Source organism: Dromaius novaehollandiae, chromosome 1 (assembly GCF_036370855.1).
Source record: "Dromaius novaehollandiae isolate bDroNov1 chromosome 1, bDroNov1.hap1, whole genome shotgun sequence".
NCBI classification, from domain to species: domain Eukaryota; kingdom Metazoa; phylum Chordata; class Aves; order Casuariiformes; family Dromaiidae; genus Dromaius; species Dromaius novaehollandiae.
The window spans coordinates 137,796,445-137,813,825 of NC_088098.1; the positions used below are offsets into that span (position 1 = coordinate 137,796,445).

The 17,381-nt window shown below is 41.6% G+C and overlaps 1 long non-coding RNA gene across 1 annotated transcript in view; it reads left to right on the forward strand.

Annotated features, from left to right (window-relative positions):
• Nucleotides 1–17,381, forward strand: part of LOC112993241 (uncharacterized) — a 146,731-nt gene that overhangs the window by 125,397 nt on the left and 3,953 nt on the right. Inside the window, exon 5 of the long non-coding RNA XR_010385669.1 lies at nt 15,624–15,740. This is a non-coding gene — a long non-coding RNA (uncharacterized LOC112993241). The remainder of the gene's footprint in view (nt 1–15,623; nt 15,741–17,381) is intronic.

A 17,381-nucleotide genomic window follows, 5' to 3' on the forward strand; every position in this document is an offset into this window, starting at 1 on the left:
TTAATTTTTTTCAAACAAGAAGTACTTTTTTGACTTTGAAGGAACAATTGCCTCATTATCCATGAATGAACAAGGGAGGCTAGTGTTTTTTTCTTAGTGCAGTAGGGTAGCACTCAGTGAGGTATAAGGTATTTCCTATTAACCATAAGGTTCTGCATCTCCAAGAGCCTATACACTGGCAACAGGATCCAGGGAAACAATTTTTATTTCCTCTAGAGTGCACTACAGCAAAATTCTCTTTGTTCCATTTGTGCCCAGATAATGACTCTTTGGACCCATTCCTTCAATGGGGGTGATAGTGGTATATTTTTTTAGCATGGGGATTTGGTTTGGTAAGGTAGTTAGCCTTTTTGCTGTATTTTTTTTCCTTTTTTTTTATGGTGATATGTGTTTATCTTAGAGAGAGCAAGGTCAAAAAAGCATGCTTTGCTGTGGTCAGCCATAAGTCCTGAGGAAGTTCATTCCATGGTCTGTGCACTATTCCCAAGAGAGCTGTCCCCTGCATAGAGGGAGGTGTAACCCTCTGGTCCAAAATTCCTTTCTGCTTAAGCAGTAATGCTAGCTGCAGTTTTTACCCCAGAGTCTTAGCTGACCTTTTGGATTTGCTGGACTTGAGCCACTAAGTGCCTTAAAGGTTTTACCATTGCCCAGATTGTCTGTGGGAAGCTGATGTCAAGAGCTGAGGCAAGCTTGATGCAACCCTGCTAGCCTGTGCTGCTGAGGAAAAAACTCTCCACCAACTGCAGTCCTTTGCAATGTATTTTTAGTGGCTGTGGTTTTAATAGGTAGGGGAATTCCAGCAAAACACAATAAAACAGTTTTACTAAGCTACTAAAAAATAGGTTCATTCAGTTTTTCTTAAGGCTCAAAAACTGATGAATTCTGTAATCATTTTGAGTAACAAAGTAGGGCAGGGATATTGCAGGGCACTTCTTTGCAGAAGCACTAAGGCTAGAGTATGTTGGAATGAATCAATGGTGTGCCAGGTTGGGCTAGAAACTGGGGCAACCTAGGGAAAACTGATGACCTTGAATGGCTGGTGGCCTCCAAACTCCAGGTGAGGTAATTCAGGACACTCAAGGTTTTTCTGAGGGTAGTATGGGGAAGAGAAAGGCTCTTTTTGCAACAGTGACACTTCCATGGAAATTGAGAGGCCTGGGTTTCCTGGCCATTTTCTTCCACTAGAAGACAGTTGACGCTGAGATTTCCAGAAGAAGCCCACAGCCACGTGGGCAAAGGTCAAATTGCTTGCCACTATGCAGCCAAGAATAAAAGAGTGGTGGAGTCAAAAAGTGCACAAGCGAGAATGAACCTGCTTCTGTAACCTGATGAGGAGGCCGCTTCCTGCTAAAAGCAGAAGTCCTGCGTTTGGGTTGCTCTTTGGTTAGCTTCAAGCCTAAATGCTTCTGAGCATGAGCAGGAGCCCAAGCTGTGGCAGCTCCTTGGCTCAAAGTGGAGACAGTGGTTGAATTTTAGATGTCTCCAGGACTTGTGTTACTTAACACAGGTTATCTAAAACTTTCAAGAGAAACAGTGAACTGAGTTTAATCTCCCACTATCAAAAATTGAAAGTCCTGCTCTCAGCTTCATGATCCTGCCACTTCCTTTGCCCTAACTCTGGCTCTGGTCAGACCCTCCTGTGAATGAAGACAGCTCACCAGCATCCTCTCTTCATAGACCATAATCCACGCTGAGTAATTTTCTCCTGGGCTAATGAACTGGATTGGTTTATGGAAGTGAGCTCCAAAGCTGGTACAAAGGATAAGATGGGGCCATGTAGCTGAGAGCATGAGAGAGGAAGAGAAGAGAGAGAGAGAATTTGGAGGGAAGATAGATTTACCTGTTTCAGAGCCATTAGATACGCTACGCAGCTAAGGAAACCACAACCTAAGACACAGTCTGTTACTTGAACATTTTAAGCAGGCATGAATCAGCACTGCAGTCAAAAGAAGAAGCCATGTCTTTCCCCTGCCTTCCAGTCTGGCCTCTCCAATTCCCCTTCCCTTGTGCTGGTGGTTTACATGTGCCTGCAAAACAAACTGCAGAAAACTGCTCAACTGAAAACTGGCTAGACAGAAAAAGGTTATTTTCCAGCTAGTTATCAGAGATAGATAGTAACTAAGGAACAGTAATCATATACACAAAAGATATACTCCCACTAGGGGAAGAATCAGCCACAGAAACAGTGCCTTAGCACGCTACCTGAAAAGTGAATGGTGAACACCGTACATTCGGAAGCAAACAAGCTCTCACCAGTGTGAAGCCAATTCATCTTAATACAGCTTTCTTTTTCCCACTGAATACCAGACCAAGGAAGGATTAAGGATGCTCTGTGCATACCGGGTAGCTGTAGTTTTCCCTCCAAATGGAAAACAAGGTGGGGAGACTGTTGCTTGCTTTGGTATAGTTGCTGCATTTATTTCCTTTGGGCTGCTTCCAAATGGAGAGCAATATGGCAACTGCTTTTTGACTTTTCCCACATCTTCCTTTCAGGAGGTTGTGCGTAATGCTTTTCTCCCAGAGTCCATGAGTACTTCTGTTTCTTAGAGACATAAAGTCTCTGTCCTCCTTTCTTTACTGCTGATAACAGCACACAAAACACCTTTCAGCTCTTTCCTGTTTCTTTTGGTTTGTATATAACTTGCTTTGTCTTTTTCCATTCACTCAACATAAGTGAGTGGGCTCTGTTTCCTCTGGGAACAGAGACTTGCTATACTGGTACAACAGGTGTAGCCCAGCAGGCTCACTCTGACACAGACACATTTTCTCTAAGGTTGTTGGCACCACTGGGGGCTCTGGCAACCCACCCCTGTTACACGTTCCAGCTCTTGCTGCCAATTTCCAGCTGTCCTGTGCGCAGAATCACTATTCTCCCTAGCTGCAGGGTGCTAGAGTGGACACAATCTGGCCTTGGGCATGTTTTGGAGGGAATTCCTTGGCTACTGCAGTTGCTCTATTTACTGTCTGCTACATACTGCATGAGGGCAACTGACATTTAAGCCCCTCCAAGAATCTTGAATCTAAACCCCTGCAAGTCTCAGGTTTACTGGGCAGATGTCGCTTATTTACTGGGTTTTTATCTTTCAAGTTGGAAGGGCCTTTAAAACAGGGAATCTCCTTTTGAGTTCTCATGTGAATGCTACTGTGAATGCTCATGTGAATGTAGTTTCACAAAGCACTCATGAGATAGGCACAGCTGCTAATCTTGGTAGTATTTGACTGCCCGGGCTCGGAATCATGCTGAAAAAGCTTGTAAACTTTCAGGGCTTCTAAATTTGAGCTGAGCCTCCATTTCTGAACCATCTTGTAACTTAAACACTGATCCTTTGCCAAAAGCTATACTCTGTATCTAAGCCTAAATCCGAACACATTCCACATCACCTTCCTGTAAGTTGAATTAAAGCAAAATGTCTTTCATTTCTGCTTGGTATTAAACCTTATTAATTCATTAAAATGTGAACACAAACATTTAGAATTGTCTTCTATTATTTACTTAACTGCTTTTGAAAGTTCACATCATGAAATGAATAACAACATTTGGATTATATCTCTCTGTTTCGGTTTGCAGATCATCTGCAAAGAGCCTGCAATTTTCTCTTGTTTGTTGTTCAAAAACTACATGCCAATTTCACCAAAAAGAATTCATGTTTGCAAACACCAAGTTGCAACCATTCAGTCAAATTTGGAGTTGATTTGACTGGACATAGAGGTCACATTATGCTTTTCTTCCTCTCGCTGGATAGGCATAACATCTTGAATCAGGTTTCTTGTGTGCATACTACCAATTCCACATGTACAATCTGCCTTCCATGAATATTAAACTGCATTTGTTTGAAATTTGGTCTTCTGACAGGCATTTCTGCCGGTGACCTCATTTGCTAGAATTCTGGGATGCTGAACATACTGCTACAGAACAAGCCACCAACACTGGGGGGATCTTTTATTTTGAGTTATTTATCCAGATACAGTTCTTAGGGATCAGAAAACCACTATCTGGAAAGTGGTTCCATTACCTCATTTAGAAGAGCTGAGAATTCACTGAAGCTTGACTTCTGTATAATTGAAATTATCTTGCCACAAAGGAGCCTGCATAGGTCATTAAAAAGAGACTCGCACTAGGTTCTTTCAAATATTTTAGCCTTTTTGTCTTCAGGTGGTCTTTAATGAAAGAGCAAGAGAAATGGAAAAGAAGACGATCTTTTCCTCAAAAGTATGTGCTGTAAACACATCAACATTTCTTTTGCCTGCACAGGGAAAGGATCTTTATGTGCAGTTGCTGCCACAAAACTGGAGATTCTAGAACATTCAAAGTAGCCTTTTTCATTAAATATTAAATATTTTTAACTCATCAAATGTAACTTCTGTTTTTGCTATACTTATTTTTTTTATGATGTCAGATGTGGTAACCAATCAAGTAAAGCATGACTGGTAGGGGAGCAATGCCTCATTTGTTCTTTTGCAATACAGCACAGAACAGTAATTAGAAGAGAGGCAAAAAGTAATCCAATATATCCAACCTACTGGTGTAAGCAGCATAATGAGAAGGCCAATGTGCCAGAGTTCCTCCGCCTTTTGATCTTTCAATTACTACAATATGGTCTTGCACTTTGCAGCTTGTTACCAGGATAAACACTATTTACACCTCGGCTAGATGTTCACATAGCATAGGAAGACAGAGTAGAGCCTACTGTTCCACTTGCTTGTTCAAGGAAGCCAAAACTCATGAGATAGGCGTTTCCAGGACTCTGGCAAATAGTGGCTGTGGGTTACAAACCTTGTGAAAATTGCAAGTGGAAAGATATAATGCTCATCCTTTAAGATGGTGTGAAGGAACAACTTACAAAATTGTCACAGAACAAGATAGCAGAAACCACTGTGCTCTCCACCCAAAGGCAGGAACATATAGTCCAAAGCAAAGACATCTCCAAGGATGTTGACTGTTGTTTAATGATGATTCATGTGTCTGTGAAAAGGAAGGAGAGAAAGCCAAGCAGTAGACATGCCAGACAGAAAAGACAGTAACATTGTGCATATAAAATATGGTCTGGGAACATCACCTAGGGAAAGATAAAAAGAGCTTTCGGAAAAAGTACTGACTGGCCAAGGACCTTGGCACAGTGAGGAAATAAAGGGTGTCTTGCTGTTTGTCTTCTGCTATCTTCAGGGAAGCTGAGCTTTATGCATTTCTTGTAAATAAATAGAATTCTGTCACAGATATGGGATCCTTAAATTCTCATCCTAATCTAATCAAACCTGCAGGGCCCATATTTTTAACCAACCTTGCAGGTCTAGGGGTTAACAGCATTATTACCCTCTAGGTTAATAATCTTGTAGCCATGAGCCACCTTTTCTTTCCCACATGAAAAGACAATTTAAAACAAGAAAAATGCAGGTTCATTTCTGAATAGTATTAGAAAGCAATATTTTGGCATCTGCCTACGAGCAGTGACTGTTGACAGTACATTATAAAGACAGAGTGCAGTTATTTCTGCCTCACTGTGTATGTGGTTGCTCTGTCTGCCATGCATGGTCTAAACTTTCTGAACTTTGCTGGTTCTCTCTGACACCCTAGGCATGGGGTATAAAAGGCCCTTTTAGCGTGAGTGAGAATCAGGCCAAGGACAGAATAAAACAGTTTTCCTGTGTCTGTCATCTCTCCTTGCTTCATGGGGCCCCTTTCAGCCCTCACTTCCCTGTCCTGTTTCCCTGCACCTACAGTGCCCCTTTCTGGGCAGCAGCTATGGGGGCAGAATTAGGGGTGCTGGCAAATTTATGCTCAACTGGTTTCTCCCTCAGAGTGAGGTAGAGAGGAGGAGCAGAGGTGCCTTCAAGTGCCCAACCTTTCCATGCCTCTGTTTAAGCCTTTGTACGTTGACATTTTCATCTCTAAGTGCTTGCTTGAATTTATCACAATTAATGCAGTAGTATTTAAAAAAGCTAGACCTTTAAAGCTGAATGAATTCAACAGAAATACTCAGGAAAGTGAAGTCATGATGGGAGAATATTGTTGGGCCTTTAAAGACTGCAGTGGCTCACTTACAGCTGGGACACCATGCTCAATTCTGGGACAGAAAGGACATGACAGAAGAGTTTAAAGGAGGAAAGATTTAGAGGCAGCACATACGAATGATTAGGTCTGGCAGAAATTCTCATGAAGAGACACTGGAAAAGCTGAAGTTGTTTTATCATGGAGAAAAAATGAGCAAGAGTAACATGAAATTATAGAAAGCAATGAAAAAGTTAGATATGTTATTCCCATTTTCGTGGATGGGATGGTAAGACCTGAATGATATTTGGCACTTGCAGCTTATTATTATTGTTATCAATTCCAAGCAGCTTGTGTAGCAGCTTTTCTGATATTGGATCTCAAAATGCTTCCTAGAGAATGTATTTTTTCAGGTTAATAAACACGGGATATGTGTTAGGCACATCAAAAAGCATACAAATAGTACCTCCAAAATACCTGAAAAAGTAATAATTTTGTGCTTCTACTATAAATAGTCTCAGTATAGAAAGAAGGAGTAACTTTTGTGGAGTGACTAATAATATTCAGATTTCCAGCCTGAGTCACAATCAATTGCCAAAATTTTAGAAAATGCTAAGCACTTACTTTCTGAAAATAACATACCTTCAATCTGACATGTGGAAATAGTGGTTACCTTACAAAAAATTAGACCAGAGCTTTTTACTGAAAGAAATTTATAAAACTTTTAGAAGGTGTCTATTCTTAAGAGAGGGCAAACATATGGATAACATAAGAACCAGTCTGAACTTGAAACTTGAAACCAAGCTTCAAACTGGTTGAAAATGTTTATTTAACTCAGGGAAAAAAAAAAAAAGCCTTGCCTGCATCTGCAATTTCTAGTCTCTATAGGCAACAGACATATTCAAAATAACACAGAGAAGAAATGACATCACAGAATTTCTGATACAAACAAGAACCATGGACATTCCTCAAGAAACATGTGCTCTTCTGAAATATAATGTGTGATTCATCAGTCAGTACATGCTAACCTAAATGGTACCTCTGCACACTGTAGCTATAATCCTCAGTAAAAGTTAAAAAGTTATCTGGTGATCAGTAGAGTTTGCAACACAGTTCAGTGACATTTATTTTATGAAGTTTTATGATGAAGCTTTACGTTTTCAGGTCTTGCTATTGGAGCTATTTTTTAAAGCACATTTTTCGTTTTGCTTGGATCATTCTAAATTAAATGAGAAAGGAATCAGAAGAGTGGCTAATATCTTCATTCTAGAAGAGAAACTAAAATGCTGAACTACTTTATTATTTCTCACCACCAGAATTTTAAAGATATAGTTGAACTCGGTGCTAAGTTAGTTCTTCCTCTCAGTTTTCGAGACTGGACACCGGTCCCTATGCACTCAGTTGAAATTGGCAAGTGAAGAAATCTGTAACTGCTTAGCCAGCACCTTCACCCTTGAAATGTGAAGCTTTGCATCACGTGGCCCCGGGTCAGACGTTCTAAGCTTTCTTCAGTCAACATTTGGTCAGCTGTGTTTTACAGATTCATCCCCATTTCTATGCTTCGTGATGATGTGCCAGTTGGGCAGGCTTGTCTGCACAGCTGGGGTGGATCACCAGGAGCATCACTTGCTCACCATAGCTCCTTGCCTTTGTGTTAGTATGATCTGGCAAGCAGACAATTTGTCAGGAGGGACTGCCAACTCAGGCACAGTTTTTTTATAGGAGCGCATGTGCATTAAGAAGTGGGCCACGTGGACTACCAGGATAACAAAAGCTGTACAGAGCTGTCAGCATACGGCAGTATTTTGCATGGCACAATTTACCTGCTGTTGGAAACAGATGAGTGTCCACTTTGCCTCTTGCCACACCTCAAAAGTGAACATGTATCTTTGGTCATTATTGACCTGGTCTGAAACAAAGGAGCATCTTCCATGTTGGGCTTGTATTGATTTGTTTACTGACTTTCAGGTGTGTATTGATATTAATCCATTTTGCCTATTTGGTAGTTGGTATTTACCTAAGTCTCCCCTTTTGACTACTTAGAATAAAAAGATTTCTGGTTACATTATTGAATGGAAGATTTTAGTTGACTGTCTTTACTGTTTTTATTTTGTATGTCTTTGCACACAACAATGTAGGTTATAGTCTGATATGATCTTATTTACAGTGGCATTAATCAAGGATGTGTCTATTCAAGTCAATGGCATTATAAGAGGATTAGGCTGGGGAAGGTGAGATAAGAAACAGGCGATGGCAGCCCTGTGTTATTCAGAGCTGTTTTTCTGCCACGAATGAGTATTTAAAGAGCTACAGGAGCGGGAGTGATTCCAGGCTTTTAGAAATTCCCGTGAATGGAGTGCAATAAATACACAGGAAATGTGTCTGTAGAAGTCCAGAGACAAAAGGTTTATATTCCATTTTTGTGGCCATTACTAGGATACCAAGTGGGATAAAAATGACTGTCTTGGGCCTGATTCTGATCTCCCCGGTTATCAACTGAGAGAGCTGTTTGGCTGTGAACCTGCTGTGAGATTAGAATGAGGTTGTTTGTGCACTGATTTCCTAAAATATGTGATTAGTCATAATCATGCTTCTAAACACTACAACCCTTCTTCTAAGCACTTTTTTAACTTGAAGGAGATTCTCAGCCCACCTAAAATTTAGGGAATTTTCAGTATTTCCATTTACAGATAATTGGTTGCAGGTCAGAGGGAGAATAGTATCTTACTGCCATTCATTGCCATGTACAGAAAGAGGGACCAGAGGAGGTGACTCCAAAGTCTTAATACCTAGCCCATGAGCCCTTTATCTTAATAAAGGCTAATAAAGTGAACATTCTTCTGAATTAATATGTTGTGAGAATGAAGGAGCCTTTCACTTGTGCACAATATTCACTTGTGCAACCTTTTTGACACATTCTGACATTTCACAGAATTGTTTTGGAGTCAACATTAAGCCCAGTGGAAGACAACTGAGAGTCCAATTCTGCCTAAATGCTGAAGACCTTCTACCCTGTGTTCACAGGGAGAGTTGAGGACAGGCCATGTCATGCTGTTGTACAGTGTTGTGCACATGCAAATGAATGAAAGCAGCATTTTTCAAAGGTTAATTTCATGATTTAACCTGAGACCCCAATGTTTTCTATATGCCAAGCTGAATGAAGTTAGGCAGCTTCATATTGATGCTAAATGCCAAAACCTCATGTACACAAGGCCAAATGTGGTGCCCAAGGAAATATAGTAACTCATAGCTATGTATACTATTCGTTCTGTTGTACAAGACTCATTTGTTAAACAGTGCCTTGACTGTACTGTTTGCTGCAGTGCCATTACAACACTGGTATACTGATATCTATCATATCATTGGTAAAAAAGGCAGGATAGACAAAAAGGAATACAAGGACAAAACACTTTCTGGGGACTAAGCATCTGTAGAGAAGCCAAAGCATCAACCTTCGACTGCAGTCATTAACAACAGTTCTAAGTGTGCTGTTCTGCTAATATCAAGTGTTTTTTATCTGGGCAGAAATACATATATTTCAGCACTTATGGTGATGTCTACCTAGAGGGAAGCTTTTTCTGATAGACTAATCTGACAATCTTCTCCGGTCCTGACCTGAAAGGACTGCAGTTTCTAATGCTGATCTAGGCCATTCCCTTTCTGCATCTATGCAGATTGGGCTCGCTCTGCTTCAGCACCTTTTTATTCCAACCTTTGTGACAGGGTTGTTGTTCTTCTCGGGTGAAATAACGTGAATGTCCATTACCTGGGGAATTCAGACTATCACAGGAGAAAAAAAAAAGGAAAGGGGTAGGGGTAGGAGGTTCATGCCTTACGTCTGGCCAGCTGAATGCATCGATGTTCCAAAAATATCTTGGGAATGAAAGAGATGCTTTGACAGGCTTCCACAACCAAAAATGTGGATGTCATTTTCTCAGTGCCACAAAATATTCTTGATTCCCACAGTCTGTAGTGGGGGGAAACCAGACTGCCTCTGGCTTTAATTGATACATTTTGTATTTGCTCTTGGTTATTTTTCTGCTAATATTCTTTAGCTTTCATCAATTTCTAATTGATTTCTGGTATGGTAAGCAATGTGTGTGCAGTTGTGAATTTAAGGGACTTTAAATTCAAATGCTATCATTTGATGGTCACAGTCATGTATAAATAATACATGCAGTGTTAGTATGCCTTTTTCCAAGTGACTTCATCCTTCATTAGTGTTCCCAAGAAGGAGAGGAGGAATACGTTTTAAAGCATGAGGAAATACCAGACAGTTGGAGGGAATGCATGTTGATCAGACTGCAGTACTGTGACATGGTTCCTAATGAGCAGAAATCAACATCCATTGCTTCAGCTTGCCAGATCAGTCCCCATTCTCTTGCTTGCTCTCTAATCACTCCTTCAAAAGCATTTTTAAACTCCAGGCTGCTGGAGACTCACAGCCTCCACATGACCACAAAAACATATATGCAAGCACATACACATAAAGAGCAGTGAAATGATAACTGTTCCACTCTATCATTTAATGCTTGTAATTTAGAAGAGATCATTCATGTTGGTTTCGCTTTGACAGAAGAGCAGAGGATTTTTTTAAAACATATTTTTCTAGTTCAGAAGGTTAAGAACAATCTGGTGCCTGCAATGAAAAAAAAAGAAAGAAAGAAAAGAACAAGAATGAAAGGAAAAGAAAAAAAGAAAAACTCCATCCATGTCTGGATTTCACAGGGAGGGTTCCAGCAGTCTTATTCCTCTCTCATTCCCTTCCTCCCTTCTTCCCTCTCCCTCACTTCTTTGTGTGCTAAAGTTACAATCCAAGGACTTGGAGAGATTTCAAAGGAGCGTCACTAATGAAGACCACATGTGCGCTATTCCTCTTATTTAGTTCAGAACAAAGCTGAACTGTTAGAGCTTTCTCTCTAAAGGGGAAAAAACAGATCTCCCCCCAACCCCGATTACCCACCCACAGTTTATGAATGAGGCTTATGCAGGTAACTACTACTTGGTATCAGAACAATTTGAAGAGGAAATAAATCATCTTTCCAATAGACCGCTGTAAAGCAGAATGCGTGCGTTTCGTTTGCCAAATGTCAGTGGCAACACCGAAACACCCACCCATTTTACAATACTGCAGCCTTTGGCCTTCACTCATGCACAGCAGCAGCACATTTGCTGTAGGATTTTTTTGTTTGTTTTTGGGATGCCTCCTCCACATTGTCTCTGAAGCTGCATTAACTCATACAAGGAGCATTAAGTCTTGTACAAGGAGCTGGGCCAAAGCAGGGCCAGGTTACTGAGCAATGCAGGACCTAGGAGAGTACTGCAAGCCAAGACTGAACCTCGTCATTTCCCATCTCTGTTTGGAATTAACTGTACTTAAGAAAAGACTTTCACCAAATAACGGATAGCGGCTCTTCACAGAGGTAGTTTTCTCAGGCAAAAAAAAGAAATAGTCCTCTGAATTTGCACTTTCTTGTCTATTTGGTACTCGCTCTCCCATGGCGATCTGCTGTTGCACATCGGTAGCTGTCCAGCCTGAGGGCTGTGGTTCAGACATCACCTCCAGGGAGGTGTCCTGGCCCTTACCACCCGCCTGCCCTCTTCCCGAGGTCTCCATTTGGCAAGCTTGCTATCTTAGCTGCAGTGATGCTCGCCGTGGTTTGTTTTAGCAGGTGGGGGTCTGGCATAACAGACCTTGATGGGCTGTATGATTTGGTGGGGGCGTGTGAGAGGTAGGAGGCACGGAGGCAGAGGGTTCCCTCGGGGCAAGCCATGCTGGCGGCCCCTGTGGATTAAGCCCGCTGCTCTCTCAGGCAGCTGAGCACTGCCATGAAAGGCTCATTCACTCCAAAACAAATAAATATGAAGAACATCAAAGCCAGTGCACAGTTGTGGATGCTGCTATGGCTGTGCCTGTTTTCTGACAGGAAGCCCTTCCCGTAGAACTGCCTTTCAGATCCATTTCTGGTTTCCAGCAGTAGAGGGTTTTGTTTCTATAACAAATAGATGTACATGAAACTGCTGGTATTGAAACAAAATGGGAAGAGGGAAGTGAAATCTATGGTAAGGTAGCTGTAGAGGAAGAGAAGTGACCAGTGTGGGTTAGTTCTTGAGAAAAAGAAATGGTGGAAGCATTTGAAAGGTCATAGGACTTTTTACAGAATGGATTTTAAGTAAAGGATTAAACCAGAGTATATATATGGAAGAAGACAGTCTGAGGAAGGTTGTTTGTTCATAAGCGATCTGGGGTTAACAAAGCATTCCAAGGTTTTATGAAAACAGTTTTAAACAAATAAACATTACCCTGCAGTATTTACAAGCTAAGCACTTCAACATTATCTCCGTGCATGAGAACCTGAGAGGAAAATTGATTGAATCCCATGATAAACTGTTTTGTTTAATTGTCTAACCTCATGGCAGTGGAGAAAAGCAAATACGATAAACAATGAAAAAATATCAAATTCTAAATTTCCAGTGCATTTCATCACCCCAAATGCAGTTTAGTAATCAAATTGGAGCATCTAAAATATTTTTGTCCTGCACGTTTCTCTAAAAAGTGGTGTGTGGACTTCTTTTTTCAATAATATCAAAATGCGTGAGGTTTCTTTTTTCAACGTAAGGTGACACTATCTATTTAGAACAAGGAATTGCCATAGTCTTTGGGCAGTGCTTTGAAGCGTCTCCACGTTGCCGTCTGCTCACCAAATAAGGCATTCTAAACATTTCTATTACTCTGGATTCTTCTTTTCCCCATCAGTTTTTTGCTGAGTATTTTGTCTGCCTTCCAAACACATCGTGAGGTCTTAAGATTTAAACCAGCTGTGATTTCATTCAGTGCTGATAAAATTAGATTGAGTAAAACAGGGCCGTGCTCCTGTGAAAAGGAGAAGACAGCTTTGGACTCTGCTCGTGAACAGGAAAACAACAGGGAGCTTCTCCGGAGTCCTTTCTACATGACCGAAAAGAGATCGTCCAACCTTCACGGCCACTTCATTGTGGGATATAGAAGTGCTGCCTTACAGCCAGCCTTTAGGGGTGGACACCAAGGTGTTCAGGCCTCCTCGCTTATTTTGCTTACTCACTCTTTGAATATAGCTGGGCTGTTTTGGATGTTCTTATACTGTTTCTCCAATCTGCTCAGCGTCCAGAAAAAGGAGCAAATAATCAGGGTGTGGAAACTAGGCCCTGGGCCATCCCAGTCTGCATAGCATATCCAGCGGTTGCTGAGCGTAAAGTTTGTTGCCCTGATTTCCTCTGACCCTGAAGGGATCTGGTTTCTCATAGTATTCCATGGTTTCATTTTTTAGTGGTGACTGGCTTTCTGGAGAAGTTTGTATTTATAGAAGGCAGAGAGAAAATAAGGGGTTTAAGGTGATGAAAAAAAATCGTTTTACCTGGTTCCAAACTGCATCTTTGAGTATTTTCCTTGCATAGCAGATGTGGCCCTCCCTGCTAAATTCCCCCAAGTTTTCAAGGCTGCCCCAACTCACCTGGTTTCTACAGCCAGCTGAGGCTCTGGAAATGTCACTTCTGTGATGCCAACGCCAGGCACTGCAGTGTTGGCTGCCAAATGATGCAGACACCATTCCCAAAAGCATAATCCCAACATGGGTTACTGCATGTGCGACACCTCCTCCAGGCCATTTTATATAGTGGAACGAACAAGACACTGACTGACTTGACAGTTTGCTGGATCATTGTCAAAATTAACCTTCTCTCTGATGAATGATGTAGACAAATCAGCAGTGATGCGTTGGAGGTTGACATTCTCTCTCCTGTCACGTATGTCACTGGCATTTCTCTGCACAGGCACAGATGCCACTGCAATGCATGTATGTAAATGCATTTCCCACATCCACAATAGTTTTAAACATAGATACACATGTCGTAGTAGGCAGGTTTGTTTGAAATCATCTATCTTTTTATGAAGGGGGAAAGCTAGTTGTATAAAACACAGAAGCAGAACAGTATCCTTTCATCTTTCTCCTGCAACAGTGTTGTGCAAGAGCTGTGAAGTGAGAAAGCATTTTACATCTTTAGAGGAAAAATCCTCACAGCAGTATCAGTCATGGAAGCAGCCTGGTTGATTCATACAGCGGCAAGGTTTCCTTTAAGTGAAGATTAGCTGAAGCTACAGTATCTGTTTTATAGCATCATAACCCATTCTTCAGGAAATTCTCCCTATCTCTTGCTTCATAAACTGTCAATAGCATTCCTCTATCTCTTTAAAACTACAGTACTGACTCAGTCTGTTTGGAGACAGAAAGCTATTTTGACTTACAGGTTCAATTCCTGTTGACTCAAAAGGGAGGAAGAAAATGCGGAGACTGAGAATGAAAACATTTCTTATTCCAGAAGTCACTAACAGGCAAATGTCATTAAAGAACGGGTGGCATTTGTTCACAAACTTTTAAAAATATTTTTCCCTGACTGAGATTTAGCTCCGCATTTATTTTCTAGCACGCACTGCCATGAAGACAAATGAAACTGCATGTACTCTTTGTTTCAGCAGATCTATGAAGCAGATTTCTTTTTGGCTTGGATCTCAGAAGGGAGCCAGGGCAGAGCATGTATGTCTTCCTGTCCTCACCAAGGCACCTGCAGGATCACTGAACTCCACACAAGCATAGCTCTCATTTCCTCACCGATTTGGCAAAAAGGGGAATACATTTTTTGCTTGCTGGGAATACATCTTTGCAGCAGACTGTGGTTTTTGCAGTTTAATTTCTTGGACTTCAGAATCTCCAACATCACAGATCAATGTAAATATGATGGAAAATGGGAAGGGAGAAAGTGCTGCTTGGACACAATAAGAAAACCATTACTGGTCACTGCTGTGGCTCAGACCAGGGCTGAGGTCTGCAAAACAGGAACCTCTCACAAAAGGGCTGACAAGTGGATAGGATACAAAGCGAGACCTCAGTCACCTCTCTGCTCCCATCACCACGTTATGTCACCAGCTTAATTCTGGAGATCTCTTTGCTGAAGGCCATAGGAGCAGAGGGCTGAGAAGAGCTGTCTGGGTCTTTCCTGTGCAACCATCGTATCTGTCTTGTGTAGGTTGTCTCTCATGGAGTGTGGCAAAAAGAAAATAGCTAGATCCCTCATTTTCCCATCCCGGAAGTGGCTTCCTCACCGAGAGCCTGATAGCCAAGCCTGTCCCTGGGGCCTTGCAATAGAAATCCCTCATCCCTCTGCTGTGTGGATGCACTTGCCTGAGTCCTCCCTGTGCAGATTTCAGTCTCATGTGTGCATGTACCAGAAACGCTTCTAAGTGTGACTGCTCCTTCCTACCGCCCCAGCAGAAAAACTCATCTCCAGGGAAACGGCAATTTTACATGCGTGATAACTTAGCTGTCTTCCACTGGCCTCTGGGCACAGATTATTGCATATACCAAGTGCCCCCTCCCCCCCAGTCTAGTGTGCTCACATCCTTTCTACCCTCCAGCATTGATTTTTTTTGAGGGATTTCAGCTCTTCATGCTGCATCTCCAGAAACAAGCTAAATGAAGGGTTTTGATCAGAGTCCATTTTCAAGCCACAGATTACATCCTGTGATACAAACCAATGTGCCAGAAAAATGCATATTAAGGTGTTCACCTTAAAAAGAAACCATGCCGTACGTTTTTCATTCCAGTTGCCACCTATTGTACTTGAAGTAATTATGCATGGGCGGGAAGGCAACTGTCACGCCAGCTCCCTGAGAGAAGAGAGTGGCTGCTGGAGGAGTTGCCAGATGAAGACTGGCCCTATGGTAAGTGCCAGCGAGAGACCCTCCCCAGGCCTTTCCCCATGCGCAGGAGGCTGCGGAGTGCGAGGGGTGGGGAGGGAGAGGCTGCAGGAGGGGAGGTCTGGGTACCAACATAGCAGCAGCGGAGCAGCCTCACGTGATTTAGGTGAGCCCTGGAAAAGCAGCCACATTTTAAATGATCTTTCAAGGCTTGCCCTTAGCGAGCATTAAGAGGTTTCCTATAAGCACAGGAGCTGTTATGGGGATTTCTTTAGCAGCTGCTTATTTAAAAATCAGCCATTGTCCTCCCTTAATCTGAATTCAGATCAAGCCAGCTATTAATGTTTCTGTTACACTCATCAGAATGTCTTGTTTTCAATTCTTTTGTAGCAGGATAAGGTATAAAATGGATATAGGGCCATAACACAACCTTGACACAGAGAGGTGAAGAGCATGGCATTTCTTTATTGAGCATATCGAGCAAGGGACGCTTGCACTTCATTGCTACAGGTATAAAGGGAAGGTGCATTAATTTCAGCAGTAGCAAGATCTTTTTGGAAGAAGGTCTCCTTGCCCATCTTCTTTTGTCCAGATTCTCATATCTGTTTACAGCTATTTTTAGAAAAAGTAAATAGATGCTGCAGAGTCTGAGTCTGTATAGGGGAGTTTGGTTTGCTCACGTGTAAATTTGACTTACTAATGTGGGCAGAAGGCAGCTGCAAATTTTGCAGCTAAACTTAGATTTAGGTGTTAGACCAATATCACCACTGATTGATCTAAATTGTATGATATTGCTCTAAAATTCATGATTATTAAAAGTTGCTTGTTCTGTTTTTTTTTTAATTACTTTTCTAAGAATAGTAAGTTAGGACCAGGTAAAAAAAAATAAACTGTGTAAGTAAAAATACTCCTATGCCAGCACAGAAAATAATCTAGGCTGAAATCTAAAATGATGAGTTTAAGTGGAAAATATGAGTTTTTTCTTCAAGTGGCCCTACTGGGATGGCACTGGGAAGGGGTGTTATGTTTGCTGTTTATGATGGACTCCATCACAGCTGAAATGTAGTTTTGCTTTGGGTACTGTGATTATCGAATATCAGGTTAACTTTCAAGTTTCCCACTCCTTTATGAGCTTTACTATTTCTATGTGGGTTTTAACTGGGACTGGTGGTTCCATACTGCCATTTTCTCTCACAGTGAAAACTCTGAAAGGCCAAACTGGACCGTCTGTAATTGCTGTGAAGCCTCTATACCCTTTATGCTGACTCTGGCTGAGAATGTAACAACTCTAGCAAAGATCCTAGTTTTCTTGGTGCTACACCAAGGGCAGAGTAAGACATATTTTCACTATCTGTACAAGATAAGAAGTTGTAAGACTGATCCCAACCAGGGTTTGCTGAGTAAGAAGGGGCCCTTTCAACTGCAGAGACTGTCTTCTAGTGAAGAAAGAGCTGAACAATTGAGTCATTACAACACCCTGGGCTCTGTGAAGAAATGTTTGCATTGCAGAGCCCTAGTTAGTAGTGATAAACTCTCTGCAGCATACAAGAACTAACCATACAGCAGAACAAACTTCTCTGAGGACCCTGTGCACTTGAGGTGAATAAAAGCTCATTTCAAGCTGTTACTGTAGATGTGTGTGTATAGAAAGACACTGTACACGTA